The sequence below is a fragment of the Gigantopelta aegis genome, chromosome 1, assembly GCF_016097555.1.
Source record: "Gigantopelta aegis isolate Gae_Host chromosome 1, Gae_host_genome, whole genome shotgun sequence".
Classification (NCBI taxonomy): Eukaryota; Metazoa; Mollusca; class Gastropoda; order Neomphalida; family Peltospiridae; genus Gigantopelta; species Gigantopelta aegis.
The window spans coordinates 19,165,030-19,181,849 of record NC_054699.1 but is presented as its reverse complement, the minus strand read 5'-3'; the positions used below and the strand labels follow the sequence as shown (position 1 = coordinate 19,181,849).

Sequence of the window (16,820 nt, the reverse complement as noted above, 5' to 3'; positions counted from 1 at the left end):
AGTAAACCGGAATTCCCTCAACACCAAACTTTTTTCATGGTCCCGCATTTTACACAGCTTTAATCACTGAAATAAACCCTTGAAAACCGGAAACCCCTCTACTCTGAATACCGAACGAATTTCTGGGTCCCGTTTTGTTTATTCAATACAAATTTTACCTCTGAAAACCGAACAATTAAAAACTCTGAAGGAGCGTCGCCTGTCTCGACCATACCAATTACCGTATATCTTCGCCTATAAGTCGAATGTTTTCACCCAAAAATTATTTTATAACTTGGGGGGTCGACTTATAAGAGGGTAAAAAAAATTCACCAAAAAATATTATTGTTTTGGGGATTATTTTACAAGTTTTATTGTTGAAGTATGCCATGTATTTATACTCAAATATGTTAATTTGACACATTTATTTTTTATAACCTATTTTTTTGGGCATTAGAACGGTTTTGGTTATGCGAAAAGGCGTACGATCTCACTCACATGCCAAGACAACAGTCCACTTACTTAAATTAACAGTCATAACTAATAGTAAAAATGTAAACAATACTAACTACCTGTTGCCTGAGTTTATTTTGAAATCTGGTCACTGGCATTAATGGTTGTTCAAACAATGTTTTGGCGGTGATTAACTTCATGAATATTACTAAGCTTTCCCTTAAAATAGACTGATCTCTGCAGTTCACTTATCTAGAGCAATAGGGACACACATCATTTGGTACAAAAACCAGTGTACTTTCCAGAGTTATCCTCCTTACATGTATTAATATGGCGGCAAAACGTGATACTTTCAGTTTTATCGTAGTGATCTGTTGTCAGTGTTTATAAATAAAGTTCTTGTCTGTGCACAAAACCATCTGTACAGTACTATACAGTAACAGTCAAACAGCTTTCACTCTCTACTAAAGGAATATTTCGTTTTGATGCTATGTAATAATGATAGTTTGATTGGAATAGTCTGATCATATTGCGATGTACAAAACGTGAAAACCGAAGTTTGTAAAATAATTTTCTTTTGTTCAAATATTATTGTTCTCATGTGCTGAAAATAAGAAATATTTCAATATTTATAAGTAGTTTTTCATGGGTCGACTTATAAACGGGTCAATAAAAAAAATACGTTTTCAGGGCTTGAAATTAGGGACTCGACTTATAGCCGAGATCGACTTACAGGCGAAGATATACGGTAGTTGTCAAAGTCGCGGTGTTACTAACTATACCAGATGGTATGCGCATGCTTGGTGTAGTGTGTCCGGGACGTGTTTAAGCGTTTGTCGAACAATGCTCTAATTAGTCTCTGTTACCTAGATTTCAGTTAAGTCTTGTCATTCAATTAACACCTTTACGTTTGTAACGGGAATAATCATGTGCACTGTGTTTATTGGGAATGAGATTATTACCTCTTCCGAACAAATTTATCACTGGTTATATCTGATTATTTTACACGAGGACCCGACAAAGCAACCATAAGTTTAATTCACTGCATTCTCATTATGTCTGTTCCACTGTTTATTTAGACAAATAAGTCGGCTTCTGTTTCCGATATGTTTCGTAGGTACGTCAATAGCATTTCATTTCCATATCGATTGTCAACAAGTCCGAACGTCCAGCAAAACGGTGTCTTGGAGAGTTGTCACTGGACGAGAAAGTTAAAATTATTAACAAATTTGGCATTGGGAAATCGACTGTATCTGACATAATCAAGAAAAGGGACACCTATAAATCGCAGTACAAGAATAATGCAAATGGAAGTAAACGAAGGTTTAATAACGCGTGTAAGTTTGACTGACTCAACGAACTCGTTTGGCAGTGGTTTTGTTACGCACGTGCGAAAAACATTCCGGTCAGTGGCCCAATAATTCAAAATTAAAAAATGGTTATCAAGGCTGTTTCTTAAAACCTCAGTAAACCGAACACCCCTCTAAACCGAACATTTTATTCGGTCCTTAGGGTGTTCGGTTTAGAGAAGTTTCACTGTATATATATATATATATATATATATATATATATATATATATATATATATATATATATATATATATATATATATATATATCAGCATATGAAATGCATTGTCCAATTTTAAACCAATAATCACCTACAAGGGATATGGTGTGTTTTGCGGGGCAGGACGTAGCCCACTGGTAACGCGCTCGAGTGATGCGCGGTTGATCTAGGATCAATCCCTGTCAGTGGGACCATTGTGTTATTTCTCGTTCCAGCCAGTGCACCATGACTGGCATATCAAAGGCAGTGGTATGTACTATTCTGCCTGTGGGATGGTGCATACAAAAGATCCCTTACTACTAATGGAAACGTAGCAGGTTTCCTTTCTAAGACTACATGTCAAAATTACCAAATGTTCTAAATCCAATGGCCAGTGCACCACGACTGGCATATCAAAGGCTGTGGTATGTACTATCCTGCCTGTAGGATGGTACATGTAAAAGATCACTTGCTACTAATGGAAAAATGTAGCAGGTTTCCTCTCTAAGACTATATGTCAAAATTACCAAATGTTCAACATCCAATGGCCATTGATTAATAAATTAATGTGCTCCAGTGGTGTCGTTAAACAATACAAACTTTATTTTCTGGCAGAAATTATGCTGTGGGAGGATGAAGGCAGCAGATGCTCCCCCTAAAACAGATATTATCCAGCAAGGAGGATTGATCCGAAAACCCATCACGCATCAAGTGATCACTCTGTCACATCCAATTTGTCTGCTAGAAGATGGAAATACTTTACAACAGTGAGATGAGAAAATAGAAAACGAAAAAAAGGAAATCCATGCTTTTAAGAAAGTGCTCGAATCTGGAGACTTCCGAGATCAAGTTAATTGGCAAGGAGCACAAAGTATGCAATAACGTTTCAGAGATGGCGGCAGAAAATTGCAGCCCGTCGTTATTCTGGGTCCGTTACAGTAATTAGCAACTGTCACAGATTTCCTGTCTGGGCATGCAGATCCGTGAAGTTTCAACGCTGAAATCAATAAGAAGTGTGAGCATGCAATACCCCTTGTGTCAAACCATTCATCACACACCGTTCTGCATGCAAAAGACATGTACATGCTACGATGAATGTAGCATCCATTGTTCTGGAGTTCACAGAACTTTAAAAAAAAACAAAAAAACTTGGCAGGACGTATCCCAGTAGTAAAGTGCTCACCTAATGTGTGGTGCTACGGTCAATGAAGTATCTCTTCTTCTGGAGTTTTACAGAACTTAAAAAAACAAAACCCGGGGCGGGACGTAGTCCAATGGTCAAGTGCTCGCCTAATGTGCAGTGCTACGATCAATGAAGTATCTATTCTTCAGGAGTTCACGTAACTTATTTTTTTTTAAATAGGCAGGACGTTGCCTAGTGGTAAAGTGCTCGCCTAATGCGCGGTCAGTCTAGGATCGATCCCCATCGGTGGGCCCATTGGGCTATTTCTGCTTCCAGCCAGTATACCAAAGGCCATGGTATGTGCTATCCTGTCTGCCGGATGTATGGTACATATAAAAGATCCCTTTCTACTAATGGAAAAATGTAGTGGGTTTCCTCTCTAAGACTATACAATTACCAAATGTTTGACATCCAATAACCGATGATTAATAAATCAATGTGCTCTAATGGTGTCGTTAAACAAAACAAACTAAACAAGCATTTTGAGAGTACTGCTAAAGCAATAAATGTCCCCTACCGGGCCCAACAATTTTTTCGCATCTCCTAAATTCAAAGGCCGTAACTCTGAAAAGTGGGTAAATCACCACGAAACTTCAACTTGATCTGTAAAGCTTTATACAAATGATAAAGCTATATACAGCATTTCATCTTGATATCTCCAGACATTGCAAAAATCCGGAAAACAAATTACATATGTAAATAGTACAATTTTTTTTATCAGAAGATTTAATATACATGTATGCAGGGGTGCAGAAATGGGAAAATAGTCCACTGGAACAGAACCGACTAAAATTGACTAGCCAGCCTATACAACAATATATTATTGTTTAACAATGTACATATAATGATAAAACATTATTAAATAAAGACACTTGGTAAGTGATCAGCATCACGTGGCAATCGAACAAAATCAAACCCAAAACCTTGATTAACAAATCAATAAATTTTGAAACATTCTGTTAAAGACATTTTACAAATTTTTTTCATATAGATTTACAAAATTTAAGTGGCACCCCTCAAGTATTTAACAAACAATAATTCAAAACACACCAACAACATACTTTAAACTTAAACAAATACTTTTTAGGAACTATTGATCTTTTAATTGCTTTGTTTCCAGGAATGAGGCTAAATCGGAATCTCTATCAAAACGGAACCATTTTTGTTGGCCAAAACGGAATCGATTTGGCTATAATGGCACCTAAGTGTATTGGAGAAAATGGTACCTTTTTATTGATTTTGTAAAAATTTTGTTTTAGCTATAACGGCATTTCAATATATTACCAAATAATACATAATTAATAGAGCTGTTGTTTTATTGCCGTTTTAACTATAATTTTTTTTGGGGGGGGGGTTTCTGTATAAGTCATATAGCCATAGATTTTGGTTTTGGTCAATTTGGTTCCGTTTTTGTTTGGGGCCGTTTCCTGGATGTCACTCATGTGCAGTTCGGAACTCAGAAGTCGGCAATGCGGTACATGTATTATTGTGTTTTTAACTATTTCATCATCTGTTTGTTTGAATGGTTTGGAATTCTATCATGGCTGATGCCAAGTCGTGAATTTAATGTAAAAAATAAAAATAACAATAAACGAAATTTGCAGTCGGTCAGAAAAAGACAGATCGCCTGTCGGACTGGTAGTTGCATATTTCAACTCGTCCGTCAGAATTTTTACTCACATTTGGCGAGCGAGCGTATGAGGCCAAAACAAGGCTGCGAAATTCTAAAGTAACTGTTGTCGACCTTAACCTTGATATCATAACAAAATAAAATAATTTTTATATAACAAGTCTGGAAATAAGTAACAATAACAATAAACTGAGTACATGACATTTCCATTTTAAGAACGCTGGAAAAATTACAATGCAAATATGTATCTAGCAACATATATCAGCAACATTAGATGCCCAAAATACATAAATTTATGTTGTTGATGACATCATTTTATTAACTGGCCTCGGTGGCGTCGTGGTTAGGCCATCGGTCTACAGGCTGGTAGGTACTGGGTTCGGATCCCAGTCGAGGCATGGGATTTTTAATCCAGATACCGACTCCAAACCCTGAGTGAGTGCTCCGCAAGGCTCAATGGGTAGGTGTAAACCACTTGCACCGACCAGTGATCCATAAGTGGTTCAACAAAGGCCATGGTTTGTGCTATCCTGCCTGTGGGAAGCGCAAATAAAAGATCCCTTGCTGCTAATCGGAAAGAATAGCCCATGTAATGGCGACAGCGGGTTTCCTCTCAAAATCTGTGTGGTCCTTAACCATATAACCGTAAATAAAATGTGTTGAGTGCGTCGTTAAATAAAACATTTCTTTCTTTCTTTCATTTTATTAGACAAGCTGTATTATCAGAAAATGCATACGGATCTATGGTTAATTGTGATGAATTTGGGAAGAATGTGTACGAAGGACTAACAACTTGAGTGAAGAAGGCTGGAGAATTGTGTGATGGTTTCTAGATCCAACAGGGTGTTAGACAAGGAGGTGTGCTATCAACAGAACTCTATAAAGTATACGTAGATGGTTTACTTCATGAATTAAAACAAAATAGTATTGGTCTCTACATTGGTAATGTGTATGCTGGATGTGCCTACAATGTTGCATTGTTATCAGACAATCAAAGTGAATTGCAGTTAATGCTGAATGTTGCCAGTGGATATTCAAAACAACACTGCTACATGTTACACTCAAGTAAAAGCAAGGTAATTACTAATGCCAGAACTAACAGTCAGGGTTTCTGCCAGAGGGTAAAACGGGTATGGCGCCATATCCAAATTTTGTAAAGATTTTATTTGTTTAAGTTAACCTTTTGACCAAATAAATTACTCTTGTCATTACTGTATGATTTTCTTAACCCCAAACCTAAACTTAACCCATTTTCTTTCTGGAGGAGGCCCCCCATACCTCCTGTTGACTGTTGTTGCATTCAATTCCATAGCACCATACCCAAACATTTCTTTCTGGTAGAAACACTGATGTCAGTCCAGAATATTGGATAATAGATGATAATGAAATAAGTGCTAGTGAACAGACAATCCATTTGGGATTAATCCGTGTGACTTCCGGTGAATCTAATTTGAACACTAGTGAGCGTATTAGTTTAACAAGAAGAAAAATGTCCAGTCTCATTAATACTGTCCAACATGGTACAAATGGACTCGACCCAAAAACATCATATAAGATTTATTAAGCATATGTACTACTGTGACTTTTGTTGGGCTTGGGATGGGATGTAGCCCAGTAGTACAGCGCTCACTCAATGCGCAGTCGGTGTGAGATCGATCCCTGTTGGTGGGCTTATTGTATTATTTCTTGTTCCAGCCAGTGCACCACGACTGGTATATCAAAGGCCGTGGTATGTACTACCCTGTCTGTGGGATGGTGCATATAAAAGATCCCTTTCTGCTAATCGAAAAGAGTAGCCCATGAAGTGGCAACAGCAGGTTTCCTCTCATTATCTGTGTGGTCCTTCACCATATGTTTGACGTCATATAACCGTAAATAAAATGTGTTAAGTGCGTCGTTAAATAAAACATTTCTTTCGTTGTTGGGCTTGGATGTACTGAAGCTGAGTAGCTCAGATTTGGAAAGGCTGAGGAGATTCTATCTCAATAGCCTCCGAATGTTCCAGTCTCGCCACAATGGACTGCAATTGGTATAGTCTATCTCCTTCTTGGAGCATTACCCATATCTGCAGAGCTTCACAGAAGACAGCTCAGTTTCCTGTAGCATGGTTAAACTGTAACAATACTACTATTCAAGAACTAGCGATCAAACTGCTGTTAACATGAATAATCAATCCTCAATATACAGGGTTCATACACTTAAAGGAAGTCAAAATTCAAGGGTTTTTCAAGCACTTTCCAGGTCAACTTTACCAAAATTCCAGGACCTTACCGAGTTCCCACAGGTCATTAAACACGCAAGTGCCAACCATCTTTGTGGGTTTACAATAGATTCATTAACTTGACACGCTCCCTGAACTTGCTAAATACCCAGCGGCAAAAAGTGACAAACTTTCTTTTCCAATATGGCAAAGCTGTCGCTTGGATCTCGTGGCCCGCGTGAATCTCACATTGCGAGATAAAAAACAACAACAAACATTCACGTCAACTGAGCTGGTAAACATCGATTGGCCGGACGATTGGCATTTGATTGTGCCACGGAAATTAAACAAATAATTTAATTACATGTTAAATAAAGTTTTAGGCGTTTACCTTTTATTTGACATCAAATTATAATTTTCAAGTGTTTTCCAGACCGCAAGATGATTTTCAAGGGTATTCTAGCACTGGAATACATTAGTTTATTTTTAAGGGTTTTCAAGGATTTTCCAGGAACCCTGAATATATGTCTTTTGCGGTGTTGCCAATACACTGGAACGTTATCAGTTACCCAATATGAATGAACTGCCAAGAAAATTGGTGTGAAAAAGGAACTTTCAAACAAACAAAAGCAAGAGTCCGGTGTCCAGAATACCATTCATTGAGAAAACTTTATATGTCAAGCATTAATAGAGTGCTAATGAAGTTATTAGGTGTCACCACATGGAATAGAGAATGTAAAGCAAAACTTGTCTGACACAAATCATCCTGGACAGTACAGGGGCCTAATTCACAAAGGTCTCTTAGGCTCTGCTAGACAACAAAGCATCCTCTTTGCAATTCTTTTAGCACTGCATTGCGAGATCGCAAAGTTGCGAGAGTTTAGTGAATTAGGCCTCAGATCTGTAAAGTATAATGCAAATTTGTGGCTGAATCACCTGTCTATAGAACTATGTCATAAAATACATTTAAAAACAATCACTGCATTATGAGTGTAATGCATAATGGCTGCCTGTACTCCAATCTATAGTCATTTGATAAAAAAAAATTAAAAATTAAATAATTTCAGTTTGGTCTGACATAAGAAGAAAAGTAAAAGTGTTTTGGAAATAACAAAAAAAATATATTTGTGTGTATCCTGGACCTATCGAATTCCATCCCATTAACAGGAAAACGCTACTGTGCATGTTCCATCCAACAACCAGATAAATTTAACGACATCATTGGTTACCTTGTCCAATACAAAGTAAAATAAAATAAAAATTTGTTTTAATTACTTACCTTTGCTGTCAACGAATGTAAAAATCCCACCAGGAAGTGAATATTTGTAATTTTTTTAACACCATCGAAATCCATCCTATGTGAACGTCACAAACGTGGAATGTATGAAAGACCACATCCATCATAAAATTGAGGGAACAACAAGACAATAGATTGTCAATGAAGCAAATGTAAATGAATTATGAAAATATCTACACGTTTTTGGTGAACATTGGTTATCGAGCAACACCACTGTGTTCGAGATTAGAAAGTTCCCCTTGCTTTTTTGTTCTTAAGAGTTTGTATTAGAATTTGAATTTTTTTTTAGATGTTTTGTAAACAGTCATGCATCTTAACAGCTTTTCAAATAGTCAATAAATTTTCATTTTCTACAAACAGTAAAAAATCTACTAACGTTGTCTCTCAATAACAATTGTGGATCGGACACAAACGACCTTCCATACACACACCTCCCACACAGACACTAAGAGTGTCAGTCATGTGACTTGTTACTAAATATTGACAAAACTCATGCAGATGACAGTCATTACGATCTGTCAAATCTAGTCTTTTAATTTATAAAGGTTTTAATACATTATAACCTTTGGATATGGTTCCTGTATGCAATAATAGAATCACCGGTACTATATAAGGAAGAAAAAAAAAATCTTAGCATTTTCCACCCATATTTTCAATGTTGATTGATTGAGGCTTGGTTAGTTAATACATATGCAGTGGTATTAAAGTTCGTGCTTGCGCAGTGTGATTAAAAAGAGTGTGGAAGTAATATGGGACGGAATTCGATAGTTTAGGATACAATTTACAAATCAGTCAGCTCAGAAATAAATAATTTGTAGTAAATTTCATAGTATGAAAACAGGTGTTCCCTGTGGGACAGACTATAAATCTCATTCCAAATAGAAAATCTATTCAGAATTGTATTCACATTTCTCTGAAAATGTGTACTGTATCTATGAGAACACAGTCCTTGGTACATCTGTGGAGAGGTGGATTAATACGGAAAGAACAAAAACACGCTATTGATTTTTGGGGTTTTTTTCCCCCCCAAGAACATCTTGTAATTAAAAACATTATGCTATTTACGAAATATAGATTTCAAGTGAAATTACGGTGAGATATGCTATATTTATTGGGTACGAAGCCAAACCAAGGGTACAAAAAGTGACTGTCGTAGAAAGAAAAAAAAATAGACTGTTTTTCGCAGGCCGCAATTTCGAGCTTGCACATTTTTACAATAATCATGTGTCGATTTTTAAAAACGAAATAACATGAAACTTTGAAAGCTATCAAAACACACTCACCTTTCATCCAGTCAATGCATAGCAACACACTTCGGTTGAGTTTATTCAAAAGAATGCGATGTTAACTTAAGTTTCTTTAGCGGGAAATGACTGTTTATTTCTTTCATGACTTCCGGATGAAAGAAACATGCGCAATGGGTTTTGGTATGTGTCATGTGCATAGGCGTACGGACACGAAAGCCTATTAGTTCATAAAAATAAACTTTTACATTCGAGTTTATTTTTATGAACTAGAAAGCCTATATGACATTTTTATTATTAGGTTTGTCATTTTTTTCCGAATTTGATAATTTGCTTAAGCACTGGAGGGACAGGTGTCAAATTACGCACTGCTTGCACTTCGCCCCGTAATGAAGGCAGCCATCTTTGTTTCATTCTAAACACAAAAGTGACTATTTACGCGGAGGTCATAAAATTGATAAATGATACAATACAATTTTTATTCCTAATACATGATATTGACGATAACGAAAAACACTCGTGAAATTACACCTCTGTCTCTCTGTCTCTCTGTCTCTCTCTCTCTCTCTCTCGCCTATATATACCGTGTTTTTTTTTCGGGGGGGGGGGGGGGGGGACTGTGTACACTCACCACTCCCCATCTAAACGTTCCTGTGATAAATATTGTGCATTCCATAAATACAACCATAATGGAGGCCGCCATCTGTGTTACGTAACAGAAGTGGCTATTTACGCAGCTGTCGTATTGTTTTCACGGGCTACATCTAGTGACAAATAACAAAAAAAAAACCAACCCGTGTTTATCAATACATTGTTATATATATTTATTCAGGAATACTTTATTATCTGTTGCTCAGACTTAACAGAATAATATGAGACGATGTTCTGCTATATAATGGATATCACTTGACATTCTATATCTGCAGACGTGTTATGAAATAAGGCTCATAGCCCATTAGCCCATTAGCCCATTATGCGGACACTTTCAGGTAGAAATATGCCTCCCAAATATTTCCAGACATTACAGGACTATAATCGTCTTCCTGCCACGGTTCCAGTAACCAAGGAAACAAGAGTTCCTGCGTCTGTGACTGGCACTTACAGACTTGAGATAAATATATATATATATATATATATATATATATATATATATATATATATATATATATATATATATGACAAAAAGGAGCCAGTAAATCTAAACGACAAAACCCTATTCCATTATCAAAATCATATCTCTGCACAAGGTAGATTCGAAAGGATGTTAGGCAAAGTCGTGATTGTTTCCATGATATACTATCAGGTGATCAGGTGCTCGTCCTAGGAGGACCGCCACTCTCCTACGAGATCCGTAATAGGATGTTCATCCTGCAAAGCCTGTAAGAGGATTGCCACTCCCACGATTAGCTTAGAAAATCCAAACTTGCACAGGATAGAGCCCAATGGAATATGTACAGCTGTGATGGTATGCACCCATGAATCACTGTCAAAAAGAGCGATGACAGCAGATGATCGTGAAAGATGAGCTTATCCTGCCCCACCGGTGGCACCTGTCATAAGAACAGCGTACAGCCATCAAGTCCATAGCTAAAATGTACATGATTTTCACTTTAAAAATGAAAAGATATGTACAAGGTCAAGGTAGGATATTGCATAAGACATGATTTTAGTCAGTGGTGCGTCTTACCGTGGAATGGCCTTTAAGTGTCCACCATAAAGGTTTTTGAAGGCTTTCGGGAATTCATGAGTGTTATAACCCTGATCAAACAACTTGGGCGAGTTCAGCCAGACCGAGCAGAAAAACGTCCGCCAGACTGGTTAATGCGCTTTACGGTAAACCAAATGACAATGTTGGGAACCATTCAGATAGTTCTCGAACGTTAGCGAAACGTTCGCTGGTTGAACTTAGGGCTTCTTTCCCAGAACGATATGTCGGTCTGTAATATATATCATTAGCATGCCCTAAGGTGTCTCAGAAGTTGCGAAATAAAGGCACCACAATCTGGACTTAAAGGAATATTGCTCGACACGAAGGGAACATTAACTATTAGAAAACAGAAGCCCTCCCTTAAAGGCCCTTTTATCATACAGGTTTGTATGAAAGAAAGAAATGTTTTATTTAACGACGTACTCGACACATTTTATTTACGGTTATATGGCATCAGACATATGGTTAAGGACCACACAGATTTTGAGAGGAAACCCGCTGTCGCCACTACATGGGCTACTCTTTCTGATTAGCAGCAAGGGATCTTTTATTTGCGCTTCCCACAGGCAGGATAGCACAAACCATGGCCTTTGTTGAACCAGTTATGGATCACTGGTCGGTGCAAGTGGTTTACACCTACCCATTGAGCCTTGCGGAGCACTCATTCAGGGTTTGGAGTCGGTATCTGGATTAAAAATTCCATGCCTCGACTGTGATCCGAACCCAGTACCTACCAGCCTGTAGACCGATGGTCTAACCAATACGCCACCGAATCTATTTTATTTTTTATAACACATGGGTTGTTTACACACGTATGTGTGTTAACAATTTTAAGACATACGACTGGCTGCTCCTAGATGATGACCAGGTCACCAGTGCCATGCATCCAATGAAAAACAACACGGTGGAAATAGATTACACTGTGATGTATAGTTAACCTGACAATCATGTGTCTGTGACGCGTAAGTTAGCTACAAGTACAACGACTGTAGCCTAAATAACGTTTAGACGTTAGACGTTAAAATTTGCTTAATTGAGGATATGTAAGAAATAGAATAATACATTCGTGTCCGTTAGATACCATTCATCTCGCAACTCGTTTAAAAACGTCGCTCGTTAGATACATTTTAATTTTTATGGTTGTTCTATCGTCAGGTTTCCGTATTAGCATTATAAGACGTTTTAAAGTCCCGAAATAAAAACTGTCTGTGTGTGTGTGTGTGTGTGTGTGTGTGTGTGTGTGTGTTTCTATCTCATTATCTGTGTGTGGGGGTTGGAGTGTGTGCGTGTGTATATGTGCTCTCTCTCTCTCTCTCTCTCTCTCTCTCTCTCTCTCTCTCTCTCTCTCTCTCTCTCTCTCTCTCTCTCTCTCTCTCTCTCTCTCTCTACGCACGCGTGTGTGTGTTTGTGTGTGTGCTCGTAAGTTTTAAAACACCTTGTCATGAGAGAAATCGTATCTAACGATCACTCATGTAGTATTCTCGATATCTGTAATATTAGAAAGACTGTAATTATTGTGTATTATGTAAAGTTAAAAGAAAATACAAACGTAAAACGTCGACACCCCCCCCCCCCCCCCCCCCCCCCACACACACACACTCCCCCGGAAGCAAGAGGCACCAAATTATGTTTATCTCCTAGGCGCCAGACACTCTCAGCGTATTATTCTGACAGACAGAAATAATTACAGACAAACATTATATTACTTTAGGATAATTAAGGATAACACGTTTCTACCACAAGGGATGTATAAATCAATAAGACTTATTTCTTTTTTTATATATATATATATAAAGCTCTTATAACGAAGCATCGCTTTGCTGTCTTGTAAAGAAATTTATTTATCAATCTGTCTGTTTCAAATATAGTTTAATCACCCGGATGACAAAGCGAAATGACTAAAACACGTATACAGCTGTGTCGTTACATTTGAAACGGGTCGTTTAGCACAAAATGCGTCATTAGTTCTGGATTCAACACAAATAGCATCTTAGAGCTGAGAGAGATTTAAAAAAAAAAAAATTTACCAAGGAAAAGAAGAGGGGAAAGTTTAGTTTTGTAGAAAGATAGATATCTCATCTTATCGCAGTGTATTACACATGCGCGCGCGCACATACACACACACACAGAGAGAGAGAGAGAGAGAGAGAGAGAGAGAGAGAGAGAGAGAGAGAGAGAGAGAGAGAGAGAGAGAGAGAGAGAGAGAGAGAGAGATCCCCCAAGAACAACACGTTTGTATTTGTGACATAAATCTTGCCACAATACCGTGTGTATTTAATTCAAACAAAAGTCATTTATATGATTCTTTATCTCATAGCAAGTTGTTTTAAAGCGTATGTAACGAGCACACACACACGCACACACACACACACACACACACACAGTGACACACACACAGTGACACACACACATGACACACATATAGTGACACATACAGACACACAGTGACACACACACATAATGACACACTCACACACGTTTGTGTTTATTTGTGACGGGACGTAGTCCAATGGTAAAGCGCTCGTCGTAAGGCGGTCGGTTTGGGATCGATCCCCGTCGGTGGACCCATTGGGCTATTTCTCATTCCAGCCATTTCACCACGACTAGTATATCAAAGGCCGTGGTATTTGTTATCCTGTCTGTGGGATGGTGCACATGAAAGATCCCTTGTTACTAGTGGAATTTAAGAAATTAATTAATATTTTTGTTAGCAACCCGCATTATTATTATTATTATTATTATTGGTGGTGGTGGTGGTGGTGTTGGTGGTAGTGGTTTAATCTACCTGCAAAAATGTGTGTGTGTGTGTGTGTGTGTGTGTGTGTGTGTCTGTGTGTGTGTGTGTGAATTAAGGTTTTTATTAGAAACCCGCAGTTCCATATTTGGGGGTACCTGCACTAGTTTCAACCTCTGGTATATACTGCATAACAAGTGTATAACAAATAAAATTGTATTAATATACTGCTACTGGGTAATAGTATTTGCACAAATAATCAATGTCACTTATTCCTACCAATCACAGCCGCAGCTGTTTTTACTCCGTAATCCTTGAACGTTGACACGGAACTTTCTTCTTTGGTAACAGGCAAGCGCCCAATATTTGTATGTACCCCTGTCTGAAGACTATGTCTCTTTTAGTGTTAGGGACGGGAAGTAGCCCAGTGGTAAAGCGCTCGCTCGATGCGTGGTCGGTCTGGGATCGACCCCCGTCTGTGGGCCCATTGGGCTATTTCTCGTTCCAGCCAGTGCACCACAACTGGTATATCAAAGGCCGTGGTATATACCACCCTGTCTGTGGGATGGTGCATATAAAAGATCCCTTGCTGCTAATCGAAAAGAGTAGCCCATGAAGTGGCGACATCGGGTTTCCTGTCTGACGCCATATAACCGTAAATAAAATGTGTTGAGTGCGTCGTTAAATAAAACATTTTTCTTTTTAACAAGTGTTGCATTTGTCAACATTTGTACTGATGATTTTTACCTGTAGAATGCAAGAAAATGCATTTCAGAACATCTAGTTTTCAGTTTTGTCAGAGGAGCATTCCCCCAAAGCCTCCAAAAATAATCTCAATTAATCGGCCCCCTAAAATGTTCACTTACTTTGGCCATGCCTGCATATGCCTCACCATGCCTAAACTTTAATATTATGCAAGAGCGTCGGAAGCAATTAAAAGTTAGTACGGCCACGGAAGCAACTAATCTGATTAAAATTAGCTATACTGGTCTACCAGTAGATTTAACAGCATTGCGTGGACGCCCATGTCCAGGTGACATTTCATCTATAAATAGCAATTTAAATATCGACCAATTACACTTCGCCTTTTATAGCGTTATTCGGAAGCATACAAATTCTAAAAATATCGGGCGAGACTATTTATGCAATAGGCGAACTTGTTGGTATTTTTCAACATTAAAAACCCCCAGGTGGAAACGTGCAGTAATAAACTCTGGATTATATACTAGTGCAGTAATAAACTCTGGATTATATACTAGTATAAACAGATTTTATGGCTATACCATCACAGGTTGGGGTTTTTTCGTCTTGAAACGAATTTTATATAAAATTTTATATTGAAATTAGTTTCCGGCATACTTCGTAATTCACCCGAATCATTTCGCATACCCTCGGCATAATCCCGAATGTTTTCAAATTCTTTTCAAATCACTGGCATGGTTTTGCAAGTGAAGTTTTGATTGGTCGAATGAAAGGTCAACTGGACATGAGCTCCAACGAGGTGCTGTTAGATCCACAGGTAATAGTAAATAACCAGTGGAGCTAATTTTAATTAGATTGCGGAAGCAATGTATATAATGAGCTCTATACTATGCGAGCGTCATAGGAAGAGAAAAAAAAAGTTCCTAGCCCCAAAAGTGGTACGGTACCGCTTCCGACGCCCCTGTTATATGCCGTTATGTTGTATCCCTCTCTGGAAACATTATCGCAGACGCCCATGGTTCAGTAATATGTTAGACATCAAACAGCTGTGGGTTAAAACGTGTTGAAGATTCATTAAGCTACTATTCCTTTTATTTTCATGTTTTTGCCTTCACTCTTTAAAAAAACAAATTAATTTTTTTTTATCCAATACGTTCGATATTGGATCTACTTTCGATGTCGGAAATTGGACAGAAATAATGCGTTGCTAATCTGCTGTTCGTTTTTCACGAAATTAAATGATAAAAAAGTGATCAAAGGTTTAGTTCACGAGACGCTATGCACCCTTCCCATCCTCTTCCCCGCGAAATTGTATGGCTCAAAATGATTAAATATAAACCTGCCTAATTTCATATGTCAAATTTGAACTGTTTCGCGAAATTTCCATTTCAGTTGGATCAGAGAGGTTGTTTGTTGCAATAGGATTACTTTGTGGTTCTCAATCGGCGTTTTGCCTTCCTTACCCACCCTAGGGGCGAGACGTTGCCCAGTGATGAAGCGTTCGCGTGGTGTGCGATCGGTCTGGGATCGATCCCCGTCGGTAGGTCCATTGGACCATTTCTCGCTCCAGCCAGAGCACCACGACTGGTATATAAAAGGCTGTGGTATGTGTTATCTTATCTGTGGGATGGTGCATATAAAACATCCCTTGCTGCTAATCGAAAAGAGTAGCCCATGAAGTGGCGACAGCGGGTTTCCTCTCGCAATATCTGTGTGGTCCTTAACCATATGTCCGACGCCATATAACCATAAATAAAATGTGTTGAGTGCGTCGTTAAATAAAACATTTCCTTCCTTCCTTCCTTACCTACCTTTCCATGCTTGAAATTAAACTTTGAAGCTAAAAGTTCATTCTTACATGATACATTTTAAATTACTGGCGAACACTACTCGCTGAATTTGCAAGCAAACCGCTTATTAAATATGTTTGATATAATGGCATATCGTTATTAATATGTTGTGTAAAAGTACATGTGGTATTAAAAGGAATGAGGTGCAGAACATTTTATATGCACCAATCCACAGACGTTTTCTTGTTCCAACCAGTGAACCACAACTGGTCAAAGGCCGTGGTATGTGCTATCCTGTCTGTGGGATGGTGCATATAAAGGTTCCCTTGCTGTTAATGGAAAAATATAGCGG

At 38.1% G+C, this 16,820-nt stretch overlaps 1 protein-coding gene across 1 annotated transcript in view; it reads right to left on the bottom strand.

Moving 5' to 3' along the window:
* Positions 1–9,689, bottom strand: part of LOC121371608 (muscleblind-like protein 1) — a 334,396-nt gene extending 324,707 nt beyond the window's left edge. The window contains exon 1 of the mRNA XM_041497644.1: positions 9,574–9,689. The gene's annotated coding sequence lies outside the window, so the exon portion shown is untranslated. The remainder of the gene's footprint in view (positions 1–9,573) is intronic.
* Between the last annotated feature and the right edge of the window lie 7,131 nt (positions 9,690–16,820).